The sequence below is a fragment of the Engystomops pustulosus genome, chromosome 1, assembly GCF_040894005.1.
Source record: "Engystomops pustulosus chromosome 1, aEngPut4.maternal, whole genome shotgun sequence".
Classification (NCBI taxonomy): Eukaryota; Metazoa; Chordata; class Amphibia; order Anura; family Leptodactylidae; genus Engystomops; species Engystomops pustulosus.
Window position 1 is genome coordinate 17,809,210 of NC_092411.1, and position 22,321 is coordinate 17,831,530.

The following is a 22,321-nucleotide window of genomic DNA, read 5'->3' on the forward strand; positions in this document are numbered from 1 at the left end:
TACACAGCGAGCTGCCATGTCCTGTGTCCTGACACCTTTCTATCATAGCCAGCAGTGGTCAGGGGTCAGCATGGGAGCTCTGACCCCTCTGTGACTACACCCCCCATACACATTGAGCTGCCATGTCCTGTGTGTCCTGACACCTTTCTATCATAGCCAGCAGTGGTCAGGGGTCAGCATGGGAGCTCTGACCCCTCTGTGACTACACCCTCCATACACAGCGAGCTGCCATGTCCTGTGTGTCCTGACACCTTTCTATCATAGCCAGCAGTGGTCAGGGGTCAGCATGGGCACTCTGACCCCTCTGTGACTACACCCCCCATACACAGCGAGCTGCCATGTCCTGTGTCCTGACACCTTTCTATCATAGCCAGCAGTGGTCAGGGGTCAGCATGGGAGCTCTGACCCCTCTGTGACTACACCCCCCATACACATTGAGCTGCCATGTCCTGTGTGTCCTGACACCTTTCTATCATAGCCAGCAGTGGTCAGGGGTCAGCATGGGCGCTCTGACCCCTCTGTGACTACACCCCCCACACACAGCAAGCTGCCATGTCCTGTGTGTCCTGACACCTTTCTATCATAGCCAGCAGTGGTCAGGGGTCAGCATGGGCGCTCTGACCCCTTTGTGACTGCACCCTCCATACACAGTGACCTGCCATGTCCTGTGTCCTGACACCTTTCTATCATAGCCAGCAGTGGTCAGGGGTCAGCATGGGCGCTCTGACCCCTCTGTGACTACACCCCCCATACACAGGGAGCTGCCATGTCCTGTGTGTCCTGACACCTTTCTATCATAGCCAGCAGTGGTCAGGGGTCAGCATGGGCGCTCTGACCCCTTTGTGACTGCACCCTCCATACACAGTGACCTGCCATGGCCTGTGTCCTGACACCTTTCTATCATAGCCAGCAGTGGTCAGGGGTCAGCATGGGCGCTCTGACCCCTCTGTGACTACACCCCCCATACACAGCGAGCTGCCATGTCCTGTGTGTCCTGACACCTTTCTATCATAGCCAGCAGTGGTCAGGGGTCAGCATGGGCGCTCTGACCTCCCTGTGACTACACCCCCCATACACAGCGAGCTGCCATGTCCTGTGTCCTGACACCTTTCTATCATAGTCAGCAGTGGTCAGGGGTCGGCATGGGTGCTCTGACCTCTCTGTGACTACACCCCCCATACACAGGGAGCTGCCATGTCCTGTGTCCTGACACCTTTCTATCATAGCCAGCAGTGGTCAGGGGTCAGCATGGGCGCTCTGACCCCTCTGTGACTTCATCCCCCCATACACAGCGAGCTGCCATGTCCTGTGTCCTGACACCTTTCTATCATAGCCAGCAGTGGTCAGGGGTCAGCATGGGTGCTCTGACCTCCCTGTGACTACATCCCCCATACACAGCGAGCTGCCATGTCCTGTGTCCTGACACCTTTCTATCATAGCCAGCAGTGGTCAGGGGTCAGCATGGGTGCTCTGACCCACTACACCCACCATACACAGCGAGCTGCCATGTCCTGTGTGTCCTGACACCTTTCTATCATAGCCAGCAGTGGTCAGGGGTCAACATGTGTGCTCTTTCCCCTCTGTGACTACACCCCCCATACACAGCGAGCTGCCATGTCCTGTGTGTCCCGACACCTTTCTATCATAGCCAGCAGTGGTCAGGGGTCAGCATGGGAGCTCTGACCCCTCTGTGACTACACCCCTCATACACAGCGAGCTGCCATGTCCTGTGTGTCCTGACACCTTTCTATCATAGCCAGCAGTGGTCAGGGGTCAGCATGGGTGCTCTGACCCCTCTGTGACTACACCCCCCATACACAGCGAGCTGCCATGTCCTGTGTGTCCTGACACCTTTCTATCATAGCCAGCAGTGGTCAGGGGTCAGCATGGACGCTCTGACCACTCTGTGACTACACCCCCACACACAGCGAGCTGCCATGTCCTGTGTCCTGACACCTTTCTATCATAGCCAGCAGTGGTCAGGGGTCAGCATGGGCACTCTGACCCCTCTGTGACTACACCCCCCATACACAGCGAGCTGCCATGTCCTGTGTCCTGACACCTTTCTATCATAGCCAGCAGTGGTCAGGGGTCAGCATGGGCGCTCTGACCCCTCTGTGACTACACCCCCCATGCACAGCGAGCTGCCATGTCCTGTGTGTCCTGACACCTTTCTATCATAGCCAGCAGCGGTCAGGGGTCATCATGGGAGCTCTGACCCCTCTGTGACTACACCCCCCATACACATTGAGCTGCCATGTCCTGTGTGTCCTGACACCTTTCTATCATAGCCAGCAGTGGTCAGGGGTCAGCATGGGCGCTCTGACCCCTCTGTGACTACACCCCCCACACACAGCGAGCTGCCATGTCCTGTGTGTCCTGACACCTTTCTATCATAGCTAGCAGTGGTCAGGGGTCAGCATGGGCGCTCTGACCCCTTTGTGACTGCACCCTCCATACACAGTGACCTGCCATGTCCTGTGTCCTGACACCTTTCTATCATAGCCAGCAGTGGTCAGGGGTCAGCATGGGCGCTCTGACCCCTTTGTGACTGCACCCTCCATACACAGTGACCTGCCATGTCCTGTGTCCTGACACCTTTCTATCATAGCCAGCAGTGGTCAGGGGTCAGCATGGGCGCTCTGACCTCTCTGTGACTACATCCCCCATACACAGCGAGCTGCCATGTCCTGTGTGTCCTGACACCTTTCTATCATAGCCAGCAGTGGTCAGGGGTCAGCATGGGCGCTCTGACCCCTCTGTGACTACACCCCCCATACACAGGGAGCTGCCATGTCCTGTGTGTCCTGACACCTTTCTATCATAGCCAGCAGTGGTCAGGGGTCAGCATGGGCGCTCTGACCCCTTTGTGACTGCACCCTCCATACACAGTGACCTGCCATGTCCTGTGTCCTGACACCTTTCTATCATAGCCAGCAGTGGTCAGGGGTCAGCATGGGCGCTCTGACCCCTTTGTGACTGCACCCTCCATACACAGTGACCTGCCATGTCCTGTGTCCTGACACCTTTCTATCATAGCCAGCAGTGGTCAGGGGTCAGCATGGGCGCTCTGACCCCTCTGTGACTACACCCCCCATACACAGCGAGCTGCCATGTCCTGTGTGTCCTGACACCTTTCTATCATAGCCAGCAGTGGTCAGGGGTCAGCATGGGCGCTCTGACCCCTCTGTGACTACACCCCCCATACACAGGGAGCTGCCATGTCCTGTGTCCTGACACCTTTCTATCATAGCCAGCAGTGGTCAGGGGTCAGCATGGGTGCTCTGACCCCTCTGTGACTACACCCCCCATACACAGGGAGCTGCCATGTCCTGTGTGTCCTGACACCTTTCTATCATAGCCAGCAGTGGTCAGGGGTCAGCATGGGTGCTCTGACCTCTCTGTGACTACACCCCCCATACACAGGGAGCTGCCATGTCCTGTGTCCTGACACCTTTCTATCATAGCCAGCAGTGGTCAGGGGTCAGCATGGGCGCTCTGACCCCTCTGTGACTACATCCCCCCATACACAGCGAGCTGCCATGTCCTGTGTCCTGACACCTTTCTATCATAGCCAGCAGTGGTCAGGGGTCAGCATGGGTGCTCTGACCTCCCTGTGACTACACCCCCCATACACAGCGAGCTGCCATGTCCTGTGTCCTGACACCTTTCTATCATAGCCAGCAGTGGTCAGGGGTCAGCATGGGCGCTCTGACCCCTCTGTGACTACACCCCCCATACACAGCGAGCTGCCATGTCCTGTGTGTCCTGACACCTTTCTATCATAGCCAGCAGTGGTCAGGGGTCAGCATGGGCGCTCTGACCCCTCTGTGACTACATCCCCCCATACACAGCGAGCTGCCATGTCCTGTGTCCTGACACCTTTCTATCATAGCCAGCAGTGGTCAGGGGTCAGCATGGGCGCTCTGACCCCTCTGTGACTACATCCCCCATACACAGCGAGCTGCCATGTCCTGTGTCCTGACACCTTTCTATCATAGTCAGCAGTGGTCAGGGGTCGGCATGGGTGCTCTGACCTCTCTGTGACTACACCCCCCATACACAGGGAGCTGCCATGTCCTGTGTCCTGACACCTTTCTATCATAGCCAGCAGTGGTCAGGGGTCAGCATGGGCGCTCTGACCCCTCTGTGACTACATCCCCCCATACACAGCGAGCTGCCATGTCCTGTGTCCTGACACCTTTCTATCATAGCCAGCAGTGGTCAGGGGTCAGCATGGGTGCTCTGACCTCCCTGTGACTACACCCCCCATACACAGCGAGCTGCCATGTCCTGTGTTCTGACACCTTTCTGTCATAGCCAGCAGTGGTCTGGGGTCAGCATGGGCGCTCTGACCCCTCTGTGACTACACCCCCCCATACACAGCGAGCTGCCATGTCCTGTGTGTCCTGACACCTTTCTATCATAGCTAGCAGTGGTCAGGGGTCAGCATGGGCGCTCTGACCGCTCTGTGACTACACCCCCCATACACAGCGAGCTGCCATGTCCTGTGTCCTGACACCTTTCTATCATAGCCAGCAGTGGTCAGGGGTCAGCATGGGCGCTCTGACCCCTCTGTGACTACACCCCCCATACACAGCGAGCTGCCATGTCCTGTGTGTCCTGACACCTTTCTATCATAGCCAGCAGTGGTCAGGGGTCAGCATGGGAGCTCTGACCTCTCTGTGACTACACCCCCATACACAGCGACCTGCCATGTCCTGGGTGTTCTGACACCTTTCTATCATAGCCAGCAGTGGTCAGGGGTCAGCATGGGCGCTCTGACCCCTCTGTGACTACACTCCCATACACAGCGAGCTGCCATGTCCTGTGTCCTGATACCTTTCTATCATAGTCAGCAGTGGTCAGGGGTCAGCATGGGAGCTCTGACCCCTCTGTGACTACACCCCCCATACACATTGAGCTGCCATGTCCTGTGTGTCCTGACACCTTTCTATCATAGCCAGCAGTGGTCAGGGGTCAGCATGGGTGCTCTGACCCCTCTGTGACTACACTCCCATACACAGCGAGCTGCCATGTCCTGTGTCCTGATACCTTTCTATCATAGTCAGCAGTGGTCAGGGGTCAGCATGGGAGCTCTGACCCCTCTGTGACTACACCCCCCATACACATTGAGCTGCCATGTCCTGTGTGTCCTGACACCTTTCTATCATAGCCAGCAGTGGTCAGGGGTCAGCATGGGTGCTCTGAGCTCCCTGTGACTACACCCCCCACACACAGCGAGCTGCCATGTCCTGTGTGTCCTGACACCTTTCTATCATAGCCAGCAGTGGTCAGGGGTCAGCATGATCGCCCCATACACTACATCCTGGGTGTCCTGACACCTTTCTATCATAGCCAGCAAGCAAATTTTGCCAATAATTTGTGCTCCAATAAGAAGATAGATACTAAGTCCTACATCCCAAGAGCTGCCAGTATGAAGATGATTGTTGCCATTCACATTTGGCCCACGTTCCTCACTCTTGCCCAAAATTTTCACTTCTAACGCATCAGCTTCAAGCCCTGACTGTTGACTTTCTGGCCAAGACGATAACAAATATGATTTCAAGATAAATAAATGGAAGGTGATCTGAGGATTCTCTGAAGCGAAACCAAAAATTTTCATTTTGGAAAAACATTAAACAGAAAAAAAAAAACAACATTCTCCATGTGTCGAGGCCTGAGATTCCTCCGGCAAAATCAACACAACATCCACACGTATAAACACGCAGCCGCCATATGTGCTCCGAGACGGATTCTGCATCATAAATCACATTAACATGAAATTCCATATGTACAAGAATATAAAGAAACTAAATTTATTTTAATTAAAAAAATATTTTTCTAAGGGGTTTTATGAACTAAATGAGGTGTAAGCAACAGCAAATTAAGAAATTTTGAACCACTTTTAAACTGGTTACCCCAGGACAATGTACTTTCCGATAACTAGTAGCCAACAATATAAACAGTTTGCAAATTTTTGTCCACAATGAAACAAGACAATTCCAAGACTTAAATGGAACCTATCAGCAGTTTTTACACCACTAAACTACCATTCCCCCTCAGGTAGGGTATGAAATATTCTTATTTAAAAACTCACAGGTTTACCTTCAAAAAGATCTCCTGCAAATCCATATGCAAATGAGTTGAAAAGAGTCACTTTTTGTGTAAGATGAATCAGCGTTAGAGGCTACAGAGGTACAGATGCCTTTATTATAGGCCCTACAACAGCCAGAACCATGGTTCTGGTGACATTGTCAAGATGAGAATTTAACCTTCCAATGCGCACCAGAATTTTGTTTCACTGTGTCACATAACCAGAGATATGTACAGTCACAGAGACAGTCCAGAATTGAATCTGTATCTGCATTTTGCATTCTAATTTTTTAATTCAGCAGCAGCTCTAGTTTTATAGTACACATCCTCTTGATGAGTTGTGATAGACAGAATTCTCATCTTTACAATGACACCAGAACCAGGGTACAAGGCTAATACATGAACATCTGAAGCTACTTTCCCCCTCCAGTCTCTAAAAGAAACTGATCTCATTAAAATTTTTATTTATAGGCAAATGCTTAAGGCCCCTTCCACACTAGCGAGTGTGATGCGATGAACTCGCATCACACTCGCAACGCAAGCTGCCGGGAACGCACGGCCCGAACGCTGCATCGCGGGAGTGAACTGACATGCTGAGTTCACTCCCGCGGTGCAGCGTTCGGGCCGTGCGTTCCCGGCAGCTTGCGTTGCGAGTGTGATGCGAGTTCATCGCATCACACTCGCTAGTGTGGAAGGGGCCTAAATGCAACATTGCATCACAGATTTTACTCACTTTCAAGGCTGTTTCATTTCTTGTGTTCCAGCATTTGGTCATTTTAGAGAAAATTAGAATTTTACATGTATGCAAATTAGGGACTTGGTGCACTGGGGGCGGGTCCGTGCTTACTTTGCACCGATATTCTTCTTTTTTCTAGAAAATTTGTAAAGCATAGTGTTTAGGTGCAGTGAAGCAAGAATGGCCCCGCCCCCAGGGAAGCTCATTTACATAAAGAAGAACGGTGGAATTCCCTCTAAAAATCGTGGAAAAATTGCGAACTTCAAAGATATACATAACTATAAGCAAACAAAACAAAATTATAATATACCATACACTGGTAACCTGAGCCGACTATTGGAAGTTAATTTCACAGGCCGGTAAGTGGCTTTTTGCTTCATAATGTAAATGAAAAGTCGCGGAAGCAGTCGCCTGGAGATGATCCGGCTACAATAAAACGCACTTAAGGGGAACAAGATCCAAATAATTTCCCCTCCCAGGATTACACAGAGCGAATCCACATGTCACGTAATGTAGAATAAATGTATCACACGTCCTAATAGCAACTATGTCCCGAGAGTAAGGCGACTTGTTATAGAAAGGGATCACCAGAGAATGACCTATTTTTTAAACTTGCATTTTAGGTACAAAACACCACAACCTGCACTGTGACCACAAGGCCTAATAATACATCATTACATCACTACTGACAATAGGTGATGTCACAGCTTATCTCCTCCCTGTACAATGACCTCTATATAGATAACACTGACCCATCATTACATCACTACTGACAATAGATGATGTCACAGCTTATCTCCTCCCCCTCCCTGTACAATGACCTCTATATAGATAACACTGACCTATCATTACATCACTACTGACAATAGATGATGTCACAGCTTATCCCCTCCTCCTCCCTGTACAATGACCTCTATATAGATAACACTGACCCATCATTACATCACTACTGACAATAGATGATGTCACAGCTTATCTCCTACCCCTCCCTGTACAATGTCCTCTATATAGATAACACTGACCCATCATTACATCACTACTGACAATAGATGATGTCACAGCTTATCTCCTCCTCCTCCCTGTACAATGACCTCTATATAGATAACACTGACCCATCATTACATCACTACTGACAATAGATGATGTCACAGCTTATCTCCTCCCCCTCCCTGTACGATGGCCTCTATATAGATAATACTGACCCATCTTTACATCACTACTGACAATAGATGATGTCACAGCTTATCTCCTCCCCCTCCCTGTACAATGACCAATATATAGATAACACTGACCCATCATTACATCACTACTGACAATAGATGATGTCACAGCTTATACCCTCCTCCTCCCTGTACAATGACCTCTATATAGATAACACTGACCCATCATTACATCACTACTGACAATAGATGATGTCACAGCTTATCTCCTCCCCTCCCTGTACAATGTCCTCTATATAGATAACACTGACCCATCATTACATCACTACTGACAATAGGTGATGTCACAGCTTATCTCCTCCCCCTCCCTGTACAATGACCTCTATATAGATAACAGTGACCCATCATTACATCACTACTGACAATAGATGATGTCACAGCTTATCTCCTCCCCCTCCCTGTACAATGACCTCTATACAGATAACACTGACCCATCATTACATCACTACTGACAATAGATGATGTCACAGCTTATCTCCTCCCCTCCCTGTACAATGACCTCTATATAGATAACACTGACCCATCATTACATCACTACTGACAATAGATGATGTCACAGCTTATCTCCTCCCCTCCCTGTACAATGACCTCTATATAGATAACACGGACCCATCATTACATCACTACTGACATTAGATGATGTCACAGCTTATCTCCTCCCCCTCCCTGTACAATGACCTCTATATAGAGAACACTGACCCATCATTACATCACTACTGACAATAGATGATGTCACAGCTTATCTCCTCCCCCTCCCTGTACAATGACCTCTATATAGATAACACTGACCCATCATTACATCAATACTGACAATAGATGATGTCACAGCTTATCTCCTCCCCCTCCCTGTACAATGACCTCTATATAGATAACACTGACCCATCATTACATCACTACTGACAATAGATAATGTCACAGCTTATCTCCTCCCCCTCCCTGTACAATGACCTCTATATAGATTACACTGACCCATCATTACATCAATACTGACAATAGATGATGTCACAGCTTATCTCCTCCTCCTCCCTGTACAATGACCTCTATATAGATAACACTGACCCATCATTACATCACTACTGACAATAGATGATGTCACAGCTTATCTCCTCCCACTCCCTGTACAATGACCTCTATATAGATAACACTGACCCATCATTACATCACTACTGACAATAGATGATGTCACAGCTTATCTCCTCCCCCTCCCTGTACAATGACCTCTATATAGATTACACTGACCCATCATTACATCAATACTGACAATAGATGATGTCACAGCTTATCCCCTCCCTGTACAATGACCTCTATATAGATAACACTGACCCATTATTACATCACTACTGACAATAGATGATGTCACAGCTTATCTCCTCCCCCTCCCTGTACAATGACCTCTATATAGATAACACTGACCCATCATTACATCACTACTGACAATAGATGATGTCACAGCTTATCTCCTCCCCCTCCCTGTACAATGACCTCTATATAGATAACACTGACCCATCATTACATCACTACTGACAATAGATGATGTCACAGCTTATCTCCTCCTCCTCCCTGTACAATGACCTCTATATAGATAACACTGACCCATCATTACATCACTACTGACAATAGATGATGTCACAGCTTATCTCCTCCCCCTCCCTGTACAATGACCTCTATATAGATAACACTGACCCATCATTACATCACTACTGACAATAGATGATGTCACAGCTTATCTCCTCCCCCTCCCTGTACAATGACCTCTATATAGATTACACTGACCCATCATTACATCAATACTGACAATAGATGATGTCACAGCTTACCCCCTCCCTGTACAATGACCTCTATATAGATAACACTGACCCATCATTACATCACTACTGACAATAGATAATGTCACAGCTTATCTCCTCCTCCTCCCTGTACAATGACCTCTATATAGATAACACTGACCCATCATTACATCACTACTGACAATAGATGATGTCACAGTTTATCCATATTGTTATCTGGGTTTAACAAATCAAAAATAAAATTGGTGACACAGATGAGATGCATCTGTACATACAAGGCCGGTCACAGTCAAGGCTGTAATTCTCTAGACTGAAGATCTCTATATATTTAGTGCCTTCCAGCGTTCCCCTTCAATCTCGTGGTTTGTAACCTTTGTTCTGAAAATTCCTCAACATTCCAACGAGTTATAAAAAAAATAAACATTAACCATCCGCGAAAACACAGTGTAAAGGAAAGCGGCGAGATTATATGGTCCATCTAGAAAAAAGCCGTAATGAGAGACATGACCAAAAGAAAGCTTGAAACAGGTAATTTCTCAGGACTGGGGAAGGAAGCTCTTTACAGAACAAACAAAAAGCCAAGTTGTAAAAAATAGACACAAACCAAGCCCAATAAAGCTTGCATTTAATAATAATAATAATAATAATAATAATTCCTTTATTTATAGTGCACATAGATTACGCAGCGCTGCACAGAGTTCGCCAAATCAGTCCCAGTCCCCAATGGGGATCACAATCCAATCAACGGACCTGTATGTTTTGGAGTGTGGGAGGAAACTGGAGGACCCGGAGGAATCCCACACAAACACGGGAAAACATACAAACTCTTTGCAGAGGTTGACCTGGATGGGACTTGAGCCCAGGACCACAGCGCTGCAAGGCTGTAGTGCTAACCACGGAGCCACCATGCTTCCTTCTCTTCCGCTCTCCCAGCACCACTCATATCGGCATTTAAATAAACTTCTCATTGTTCCCCTCACCCAGCAGGAAATCCTAGCAGCATTTAAAGCTACAAGCTGTGAACTAAGCAGCACTTCTTCTCTCCTAATAGGAAAGCCAAGCACCATTTCAAGCTACAATATATAAAATAAGTCTCCTCCCCTCTCATAGTAAAAATCTCAGGAGCATTTCAATCTTCAAGTTGTGAATTAAGCAGCTCTATCTTCCCTATAACAGCAACAAAAAAAAATCCCAGCACCATTAAGCTTCAATGTGTAAAATAAGCAGCTCCCTCTTGCTCTCCCACAGCAGGAAATCCCAGCACCATTTAAAGTTGCAAGCTGTGAAATAAGCAGCTCTATCTCCACCTTTCGTAGAAAGAAATTCAGTACAATTTCAGCTTTTTCTTCCCATCTCCTTGAAGGAAATTCTAGCACCAATTTCAGTGGAAATATTTTCCCCTCTCCAATACCCAATTATAATTTAATTTAAGTCAGGTTTCAATCATTATTTTCTTACTTGTACAGGAAGTGAAGCTGGAGAAAATGAAATGGGAAGGATAAGGGTGGGTTTGTCTTTATACAGAACTCTAGTAAAAAGGTCAAAAAACTTCATCTTAGCAAATTTATAAACCTGTAGTTTAGGGTCTACACTGTGAACTAAACCTGCTGTGCATCCCCTCTCACAGCAGGAAATCCCAGCATGGAAAGGAGAAATAGAAGAGTAGATGGAAAAAGAGACAGGGGAACAGAGCAAGACCAAAAGTTCTCTATGGAACCTAAAGTGACTAAATGATAGTAATGGCTGAAGTAACTTTGATACATTGCAGCCTAAAGTTGTAAGAATTAACAAGTGACCCTGGTCTACCCTGAGAGAAAATACAGAACATCCAGTCTTTTAACATCTGAGTTAAGATGCACTTTAAGGACCAAATGAAAGAAACATGAAGACATATTGCAAGACAAGACTGTCAAAGATATTTGGGCCAAGACATAACATCTGTAGCCTAAAACCTACAGGATTCTCATACAAACATTGTCCAGATGTGCTTATACAATGGGCTCCACAGTAAATACTCATCCTGTAATTATTTTAATATGGATTGCAGCTTTATGCACTAGTTAGGATTTATAGGAATTACTATAGAAATGCGATCAGCTGTGATTCTGATACCGTTGTGTTCCTGTTCTGTAGAGATCACTTCTCAGCAGACATCTCATTACCATCATAGGCAGCATTACAACTCTAGTATTAATTTATATAAACTTCTATAACACAGGATTAACCAAGGTGATAAAGTCATCTGTGTCTCTGTGCACTTACTACTAAACCATACAATAGGCTGACACTTCCTGTTTTGTAGAGATCACTTTTTATTAATATTATCGTAACAGACAGGCATCACTTATAGATAACACCGAATAAACCGATTACCATAGGTTATGAATACAGTCCTATTCCTTCCACCTCCCTGCGCTGAGATCTCAGCACAGGTCACTGAGCATGCTCACATTCTCCAATAGAAGCCAATGGGGAAGTATTATGTAACTGTCTAAAGTAAATTTTACATTGTTGCCCATAGCAATCATCCATAAATGACATATCTTACACTATTAAATCTTCTTTTATCAGAAATTGATCCCTGGATGTAGAGAAGATTCACAGTAGCATCACATCATCACAAAACCTCCCAAGCTGAAGGAGCTTCTAAGGGAAAAAATCTTTGCTCATCTTCGCTGTAGACTCGTTCAGGCAAATGACGATCATCAAGTTAAATGGGAAAGTGCTTAACTTAATGAATATTTAAACCCCTCTGAGGATGAAGCTGTAAGACGTTAACTCGTATTCTGCACGTGAAAATGTATGTCATGTATGTATTATGTAAGTTCTAAGATATGGTAGCTCTGGCTGTTTAAAGGGATAGTCCATACTAATTAACCTTTTTAAAACTGCCCAAAAAGGCAAAATGAGACAAAAAAAAAAAGACTAAGAAGTAGTAACTGAGACCGTCATCATACACCTGCTCCGAAAAAAACAGACGAGCCTCCGCTCCACAGAACCCAGGCCGAGCCTCCGCTCCACAGAACCCAGGCCGAGCCTCCGCTCCACAGAACCCAGGCCGAGCCTCCGCTCCACAGAACCCAGGCCGAGCCTCCGCTCCACAGAACCCAGGCCGAGCCTCCGCTCCACAGAACCCAGGCCGAGCCTCCGCTCCACAGAACCCAGGCCGAGCCTCCGCTCCACAGAACCCAGGCCGAGCCTCCGCTCCACAGAACCCAGGCCGAGCCTCCGCTCCACAGAACCCAGGCCGAGCCTCCGCTCCACAGAACCCAGGCCGAGCCTCCGCTCCACAGAACCCAGGCCGAGCCTCCGCTCCACAGAACCCAGGCCGAGCCTCCGCTCCACAGAACCCAGGCCGAGCCTCAGCTCCACAGAACCCAGGCCGAGCCTCCGCTCCACAGAACCCAGGCCGAGCCTCCGCTCCACAGAACCCAGGCCGAGCCTCCGCTCCAGAGAACCCAGGCCGAGCCTCCGCTCCAGAGAACCCAGGCCGAGCCTCCGCTCCAGAGAACCCAGGCCGAGCCTCCGCTCCAGAGAACCCAGGCCGAGCCTCCGCTCCACAGAACCCAGGCCGAGCCTCCGCTCCACAGAACCCAGGCAGAGCCTCCGCTCCACAGAACCCAGGCCGAGCCTCCGCTCCAGAGAAATTAGGGGTCCCTTTTGTTTGGAAGACTCTGGGGGAACTTCAGATCTTCCGAGCAGGAGGACCTTCAGCTCTGAAGGACCCTTTGCTCTTGAGGAAATGTTGGATCTCTGCTCTAGAGAAACAAACTGAAGAACCTTCTGCTCTTAAGGAAGCCCCCATTCATACAGTGGACACTACAGGCATCCCATAGACCCAACTGATGGGATCTGGCAGGTTCTAATGTAGACCTCTTAAACAGCCTAAAATTGCATGATGATGTTCTCCATTCATTATTACTGTCAGTAAGGAACAGGCAGTGAAGGGGGAGGGGAGTTGAGCGTCCAACATAAATATATCCATCCACCACCACTTATTTTGATTTTAGGTCCCTGGTTACCGGATGTGTCCTTAAAACATTTCACTTAACTCCAATCCCCTCTAGACTGGACGAAAGATCTGGATACTCTGTGTTTCATTACACATGACAGGCAAAACACACCACCACCATTGTAACTGGGAACACTGGGAGGGATGTGAGAGCAGATATCACGGCGCGCAGTGTACTCCTCAGTCATAGGCATTTTTACATACAGGCGGTCCCCTACTTAAGGACACCCGACTTACAGACAACCCATAGTTACAGACAGACCCCTCTGACCTCTGGTGAAGCTTTCTGAATGCTTTACTATAGTCCCAGACTGCACTGATCAGCTGTAAGGTGTCTGTACTGAAGCTTTATTGATAATCCTTGGTCCCATTACAGCAAAAAATGTTTAAACTCCAATTGTCACTGGGGCCAATTTTTTTTTTTTCTCTGGATCTACAATAATAAAATATACAGTTTCCACTTACATACAAATTCAACTTAAGAACAAACCTCCGGACCCCATCTTGTACGTAACCCGGGGACTGCCTATATTGGGAAATGTTACCTTTTGCACAGAAGATTTGCGGAATTTTGAACATTTGGTCATTTTTTTGCATTTTTGAGATACAGATTTGTGTGTATGGATACATTTCCAACAATTTCCTCAAAACTTTAATTGAAGAAAACAACAGAACATTTAATAATTTAGGCATAAAATTTGGCGTAGTGTACGCTGCTCCTCCTCTGTGTGGTGTAAGTGTACACTGCTCCTCCTCTGTGTGGTGTAAGTGTACGCCGCTCCTCCTCTGTGTGGTGTAAGTGTACACCGCTCCTCCTCTGTGTGGTGTAAGTGTACACCGCTCCTCCTCTGTGTGGTGTAAGTGTACGCCGCTCCTCCTCTGTGTGGTGTAAGTGTACACCGCTCCTCCTCTGTGTGGTGTAAGTGTACACCGCTCCTCCTCTGTGTGGTGTAAGTGTACACCGCTCCTCCTCTGTGTGGTGTAAGTGTACACCGCTCCTCCTCTATGTGGTGTAAGTGTACGCCGCTCCTCCTCTGTGTGGTGTAAGTGTACACCGCTCCTCCTCTGTGTGGTGTAAGTGTACACCGCTCCTCCTCTGTGTGGTGTAAGTGTACACCGCTCCTCCTCTGTGTGGTGTAAGTGTACACCGCTCCTCCTCTGTGTGGTGTAAGTGTACACCGCTCCTCCTCTGTGTGGTGTAAGTGTACGCCGCTCCTCCTCTGTGTGGTGTAAGTGTACGCCGCTCCTCCTCTGTGTGGTGTAAGTGTACGCCGCTCCTCCTCTGTGTGGTGTAAGTGTACACCGCTCCTCCTCTGTGTGGTGTAAGTGTACACCGCTCCTCCTCTGTGTGGTGTAAGTGTACACCGCTCCTCCTCTGTGTGGTGTAAGTGTACACTGCTCCTCCTCTGTGTGGTGTAAGTGTACACCGCTCCTCCTCTGTGTGGTGTAAGTGTACGCCGCTCCTCCTCTGTGTGGTGTAAGTGTACACCGCTCCTCCTCTGTGTGGTGTAAGTGTACACCGCTCCTCCTCTGTGTGGTGTAAGTGTACACTGCTCCTCCTCTGTGTGGTGTAAGTGTACACCGCTCCTCCTCTGTGTGGTGTAAGTGTACGCCGCTCCTCCTCTGTGTGGTGTAAGTGTACACTGCTCCTCCTCTGTGTGGTGTAAGTGTACACTGCTCCTCCTCTGTGTGGTGTAAGTGTACACCGCTCCTCCTCTGTGTGGTGTAAGTGTACACCGCTCCTCCTCTGTGTGGTGTAAGTGTACACTGCTCCTCCTCTGTGTGGTGTAAGTGTACACCGCTCCTCCTCTGTGTGGTGTAAGTGTACGCCGCTCCTCCTCTGTGTGGTGTAAGTGTACACTGCTCCTCCTCTGTGTGGTGTAAGTGTACACTGCTCCTCCTCTGTGTGGTGTAAGTGTACGCCGCTCCTCCTCTGTGTGGTGTAAGTGTACACTGCTCCTCCTCTATGTGGTGTAAGTATAATAAGTATAATGAATTTCTTCCTGCTCCCTGCACTGAGATTTACAATATTCCGGCAATAGCTGAACCGCTGCTCTGTGTACAACATGTATCTAATCAGTGTTACAGAGGAATTTACTGTTCAAAGAGCTGAAACATTGTACACTGTGTACATCTACCAGACACAGAGCTGGGCTATTGTATCTAAGCTGCCATTATAGAGGTATCTACAAGACACAGAGATGAGCTACTGTATCTAAGCTGCCATTATAGAGATATCTACAGGACACAGAGCTGAGCTACTGTATCTAAGCTGTCATTATAGAGATATCTACAGGACACAGAGCTGAGCTACTGTATCTAAGCTGCCATTATAGAGGCATCTACAGGACACAGAGCTGAGCTACTGTATCTAAGCTGCCATTATTGAGATATCTACAGGACACAGAGCTGAGCTACTGTATCTAAGCTGCCATTATAGAGGCATCTACAGGACACAGAGCTGAGCTACTGTATCTAAGCTGCCATTATAGAGGCATCTACAGGACACAGAGCTGAGCTACTGTATCTAAGCTGACATTATAGAGGTATCTACAAGACACAGAGATGAGCTACTGTATCTAAGCTGCCATTATAGAGATATCTACAGGACACAGAGCTGAGCTACTGTATCTAAGCTGTCATTATAGAGATATCTACAGGACACAGAGCTGAGCTACTGTATCTAAGCTGCCATTATAGAGGCATCTACAGGACACAGAGCTGAGCTACTGTATCTAAGCTGCCATTATTGAGATATCTACAGGACACAGAGCTGAGCTACTGTATCTAAGCTGCCATTATAGAGGCATCTACAGGACACAGAGCTGAGCTACTGTATCTAAGCTGCCATTATAGAGGCATCTACAGGACACAGAGCTGAGCTGCTGTATCTAAGCTGACATTATAGAGGTATCTACCGGACACAGAGCTGAGCTTCTGTATCTAAGCTGCCATTATAGAGGTATCTACCAGACAAAGAGCTGAACTATTGTATCTAAGCTGCCATTATAGAGATATCTACAGGACACAGAGCTGAGCTACTGTATCTAAGCTAACATTTTAGAGGTATCTACCAGACACAGAGCTGTGCTGCTGTATCTAAGCTGCCATTATAGAGGTATTTTCTGGACACAGAGCTGAGGTGTTGGAGTAGATCCCCTCTGCCAGGAGATAAGTGGTGCCGATGTAGCGCCGCTGCTCTCCGTATTGCTTCCTATACTCTGATGCTAAGTCTGCTTTTCTTATATTCAGGTGTCTGTTTCCTTTTGCCTTGTATTATATGTACAGGCAGTCCCCGGGTTACATACAAGATAGGGTCTGGAGGTTTGTTCTTAAGTTGAATTTGTATGTAAGTCGAAACTGTATATTTTATAATGGAAGTTCTAGACAATCTTTTTTCTTTTGCCCCAGTGACAATTGGAGTTTCGAAATTTTTGGTGTAATTGGCCCAAGAATTATCAATAAAGCTTCATTACAGGCATCTTACAGCTGACCATTGCAGTCTGGGACTATAGTAAAGCATCCAGAGAGCTTCACCAGAGGTCACAGTGGGCAGAGGGGTCCGTCTGTAACTATGGGTTGTCTGTAAGTCGGGTGTCCTTAAGTAGGGGACCGCCTGTATATATATATAATCCCATTCAGGTCAATTCAATTATATTGGCCCAAAACAGGAAAATAAACTTCCCCTTATATTACCTCGGCCTGGGAACAATCCACTTCCTAAAAACCGCCCCATAGTCAGGGTTCACATACTTTCTGTGCACATTACTAGTGGGAATGAATCAGATATACAGGGAAATTACTCCGGATAACAATAGCGGGGCGCAGGATACAGGATTAGCTCCGTGCTCCAGAACAATGAGCCGCTAGCAGGGGTTACATCATAGGATTTTAGCGCTTTGTGTCTCACAGAAATGGATTTGTCTCGGGAATCTGCAGAAAATCAGGTCAGGATGACACAGAGCGACAGGGACAACGCGTTGTTTGCTTCGTGAGGAAAAGCTTCTCAAGAAACGAGTAAAGTGGGAGTCGAATACATTGTGATATACTGCCCCCTAGAGGATACTTTTAATAGCGCATTAATAAACTAAGGTTTACTTCTCGACCTATCATTAGCCTAACCGCAACTTTGGCCCCTTCATGACCGTGCTCATCTTTCGACTTTCAAGAGCCATACATTTTTTTAATTTTTCAAAGGAAACTATTGACTTTTATGAAATTCAAAAACTTAAGAAGTAGAGGAGAATCTGCTGCAGGATCATATAAATCACTTGAGGTGAAATAGCAACTTACTTCCATCCCCAGCAGCCCTCCATCACATAAGTACTGACCTACACAGATGGGAATAAAGCACTTGGGGTGAGATAGAAACTTCATTTGCATAGATGCATCCTTTGCATAGATGTATCGGGTCAGGGAATCCTTTGTATATATATACTGGGTCAGGGAATTCTTTGTATAGATATATCGGGTCAGGGAATTCTTTGTATAGATATATCGGGTCAGGGAATTCTTTGTATAGATATATTGGGTCAGGGAATTCTTTGTATAGATATATTGGGTCAGGGAATTCTTTGTATAGATGTATCGGGTCGGGGAAACCTTTGTGTAGATGTGTCAGCTTATAAGCACGTCATCGGGGAAATATCCCCATCTGTACATAAATGGTGTCTCTACATCTCCCAGGGCTTCCCCAGAGCAGACATTGGGCAGGGAATCCTTTGTATAGATGTGGCTGGTCGGGGAATCCTTTGTATAGATGTGGCTGGTCGAGGAACCCTCTGTTTAGAGGTGTTGGGTTAAAGACAAGGGACCAAGTCATCAGGAAAATATCCTCATCTGTCCATATATGGTGTTTCTACATCTCCCAGGGCTTCCCCCGACACAAGGTTCTAAATCATTTCATGTTATTCAATTAAATAATATTTTGCTTATCCCGGGATTTGCACTCACAACCTCCACACTCCACCTGCCATAGAGATACAGGACAGATCTTCTACCCACTAGACTGCTTGTCACTGGGAGGATTATTTCCTCGCTACAGTTTCCATAGGGTTACAATGTAACACAAGCTCAATTGCACTGGTAGATAGAGATGGATCTACTTTATCTTTTTTTATTATTTTTATTATCATTAATAGTTAAATTCAATTAATAAAAATGTATAAGACGCAAAATAAATTCTACATTTTATATTACCAGGACAACCTTCACCTTGATCGTTACCAATCGCATCTGTTTCATTGGAAACGCATATGCGATTGGGCTGAGCCCCGCCCCCAAACCAAAATCACTGAATCCAGACAATACTTTTTTGCTTTTCTTGAAAGTATCGTATCGGTATCCAGTATCGTAAAACTGGACAACAACAATCAAAATTCTAGAATTCTGAAGAGCTATCGTGATGTATCCATGCGCTCGGGGGGTGGGGGGAATACATAAATTAAAATATGGGGTTTCCTGAGGTGCTCGGGTGACTTAACCTGAGTATCCAATGGTAATTTGCATAACTTTTATAACTCAATATTTCTACGATGACAGGATATAGCGTTATAATAAATGAAGTCCTTAAGGAACTTCTTACGAGGACACATCCACCATCAGTTAAGTTTGTGAAAAAGTTTTTGAAAAGTCAATTTTTATGGAACCCAATTAATACAACTAAAGAGGTTGGACCACCAGGGGGCAGCATCACACTGCTGGAAATGTAGGATTAACCCCAAAATAACACCAGGTCTGGGTCTTAGTAAGGTTTTTACTTCAATCTATGCAGAAGCCATAACTTTGTATGACTTTTCTACAATAAAAGCAACTTTTTACTTGTTACTTTACACCGGCAATCTCCTGCTGCTGCTATCTTCTGCGCAGGACTCGTCCATACACGTGGCTGAGCAGTGTATACATGTACTGTATACTGTGCCCTGTCCCCATGTCGGCCATTGTGGTGTGACCCCCAGATAACAATGTTTATAAGAAACATCATTCAGGAAATATCTCAGGAACATCACAAGACACAATATCCAGGCAGGCGGCGATCATTCCCAGAATTGTTATCTGCGGTGTTTATACAAGATTCCCTCTAAATCACCACCGAAAATTCTACATAAATTCACCACAGACTACGGCAACATAGAATTATGGCACAGGCCAGGACAGAAAAAATAAATCGTAAAAACGTGGCAAAAAATACTACATCCGCCTGGTGTGGGAAAAGTGGGGATCCCAGAAGTCATAAAAAGGCAAATCACAACATATTAACCCCTTGTCATTGCCGCAGCGTTCTTTTTTTAGCTCCCCACTTCCAAAACTTTTTTTATTTTTACTTTAAAGGAAATCACTTACTCATAGATCCAGGCACCGTGACTGTGGGAATCTTCTTATATTTCTTATCTTTGGCCTCCTTCCTTCTAAAAATCAACTTTTAAAATTATGCTGATGAGCCTGAAGGGATCTGGTGGTTGTTACAGCTTCACAGGCTGTTACACTGTCTCCCCCTTCTCCCCTACTCCCTCAGCACTCCCCCTGCCTGCTGTAATCTCACACAGTGAGAGAGGGAATGCTCCTGCACAGTGTAACAGCCTGTGAATCTAATACACACACACACCCTGAGCCATTCTGACTCATTAGCATAATTATAAAAGTAGATTTTAGAAGGAAGGATAACACATATAAGAAGATTACCACAGTCCCGGTGTCTGCATCTATTAGTAATGTCCCTGGTTTATATAATGATGGATGATTTCCTTTAACAGAGCTGTATGAGGGATTTTTTTATGCATACAATATTCTATTCCCTAGTATAAGTATTAAAATGTTCCCTGCAATGTACTGGGAAGCTGGAAAAAAAATCCAAATTAAAAGTAACAAGAAAAAGACACTTTTGCGCCATTTTCTTGAGGGCTCTGTTATTATGGCTTTCACTGTCCGCTCCTAATGACTCCTCCCCTTTATTCTTTGGATCGGTCCCACCATTAAGATACAAAATTTAAATGTGTTTTATTACATTTTGATATAGTAAAAAAAAATTGATGACTTTGCTGGATCGCTGGATGGGATACTTATTTTTAGATTTTAATATTGAAAATATACTTATTATTTTATTTATTTTCTAGGGGTAATTTTAAGTTTGAAAAAAAAAAAAAAAAAAATTACATGCCCACTATGGTGTTAGACCCCTAGGAGGTCTGATTACTTATGCGGCTTATTGGTTACAACATATTGTGCCGGATTACAGCCATGGTACCCCCAGAGAGGCTCCTGTCTTGCATGGAGAAGGCTCAGCCCATACATCCCTTACCACACTACGATGTAACTGTACCTCCTAATGCATCGAAGGGCTCAGTTTAAAGAGTCACTAGGTGGTGCCTTCCCTATAGGGGACTCCCAGGTTGCTGCGTAACCATGTGGGTCAAGTGATGCTCAGGAATACATGGTCAGCTGACAAGCCAAGGTCAGGGCAAGTAGAGAGCAATGTCCAGGTCACAGGTGGCTCAGAGTTCAGGTAGTATGGAGCAGGTTAAGAGTAAGATAACAGAGGTCAAACATGGACTCTAGACACTTAGGAACCTTATTGCTCAGGCACCTTACCATGGGGGGGGAGGTGCCTTAGATATCTTGGGTAAGATGTGATGGTCTCATAAAGTTACCGAATGTTTGTGCAACCAATAGTGGGCAGTCAGGGCACCTGCTTTCCTTGCTTAGCACTAGTATAGGCAGGACGGAGAGTAGTCACAGTAAGTTCCAGTGCCTGAGACATCTGCCACCATTACACACTGGAGCCCCCTGCTGGTGGCCAGGAGCAACAGATTTGAAAAAGACATTACTTTATGCATCATGGGAGTTTGCAGTCACCGATGGAGGACCCCAATATGTCTTATATTGGTCATATAGTCACTACTCTATGTAAAAGTTGGCGCTGATAGGAGCAGCCGTAGTACTACAAACCCCCCCACCCCCCTTAAAATCTGCCGATTCCATGACATAAGGCTGCCCCTAAGCGCCAGTAATTCAGTGATTTCCCAGGAAAGCCTCTTTACGAGGGCGATACATAGGGGGGGGGGAATAGACCCTCTTTGTCTGCAGGTTATTATACACTTAGTAAGGTGGTTAAACCCTAAACCAGAACCGTATGGCAGCGGCCCAATAACCTAATGAAATAAAAGCCCCGGTGCTTTCCAGCGCAGGCAGGTCCATCACACTGCGAGTACCAGGGTGGTCCGAGGGGCCAGGACCAATGCCAAAAAGCTAAGGGCAACACAATTAACTTACCTCATGCCTTAAACAAACACCAGTCCGAGCCGCTCCATGGAAAGTCATTATTTAACAAGAACGAAATATTACAATCCAGGAGAGAAAATTTAAAGAGACAGAAACCTCAAGATACCCGAGGCCTCCGCTGCACGGATTATTCCTGCAGACTCCATTACATTATTGTAACCACATCTGTCTGCTGTAAGAACTCTGCTTGCTC

The 22,321-nt window shown here is 46.6% G+C and overlaps 1 protein-coding gene across 4 annotated transcripts in view; it reads right to left on the reverse strand.

Annotated features, from left to right (window-relative positions):
- Nucleotides 1-22,321, reverse strand: part of PDZD2 (PDZ domain containing 2) — a 243,302-nt gene that overhangs the window by 171,454 nt on the left and 49,527 nt on the right. The gene's annotated exons all lie outside the window — the stretch shown is intronic.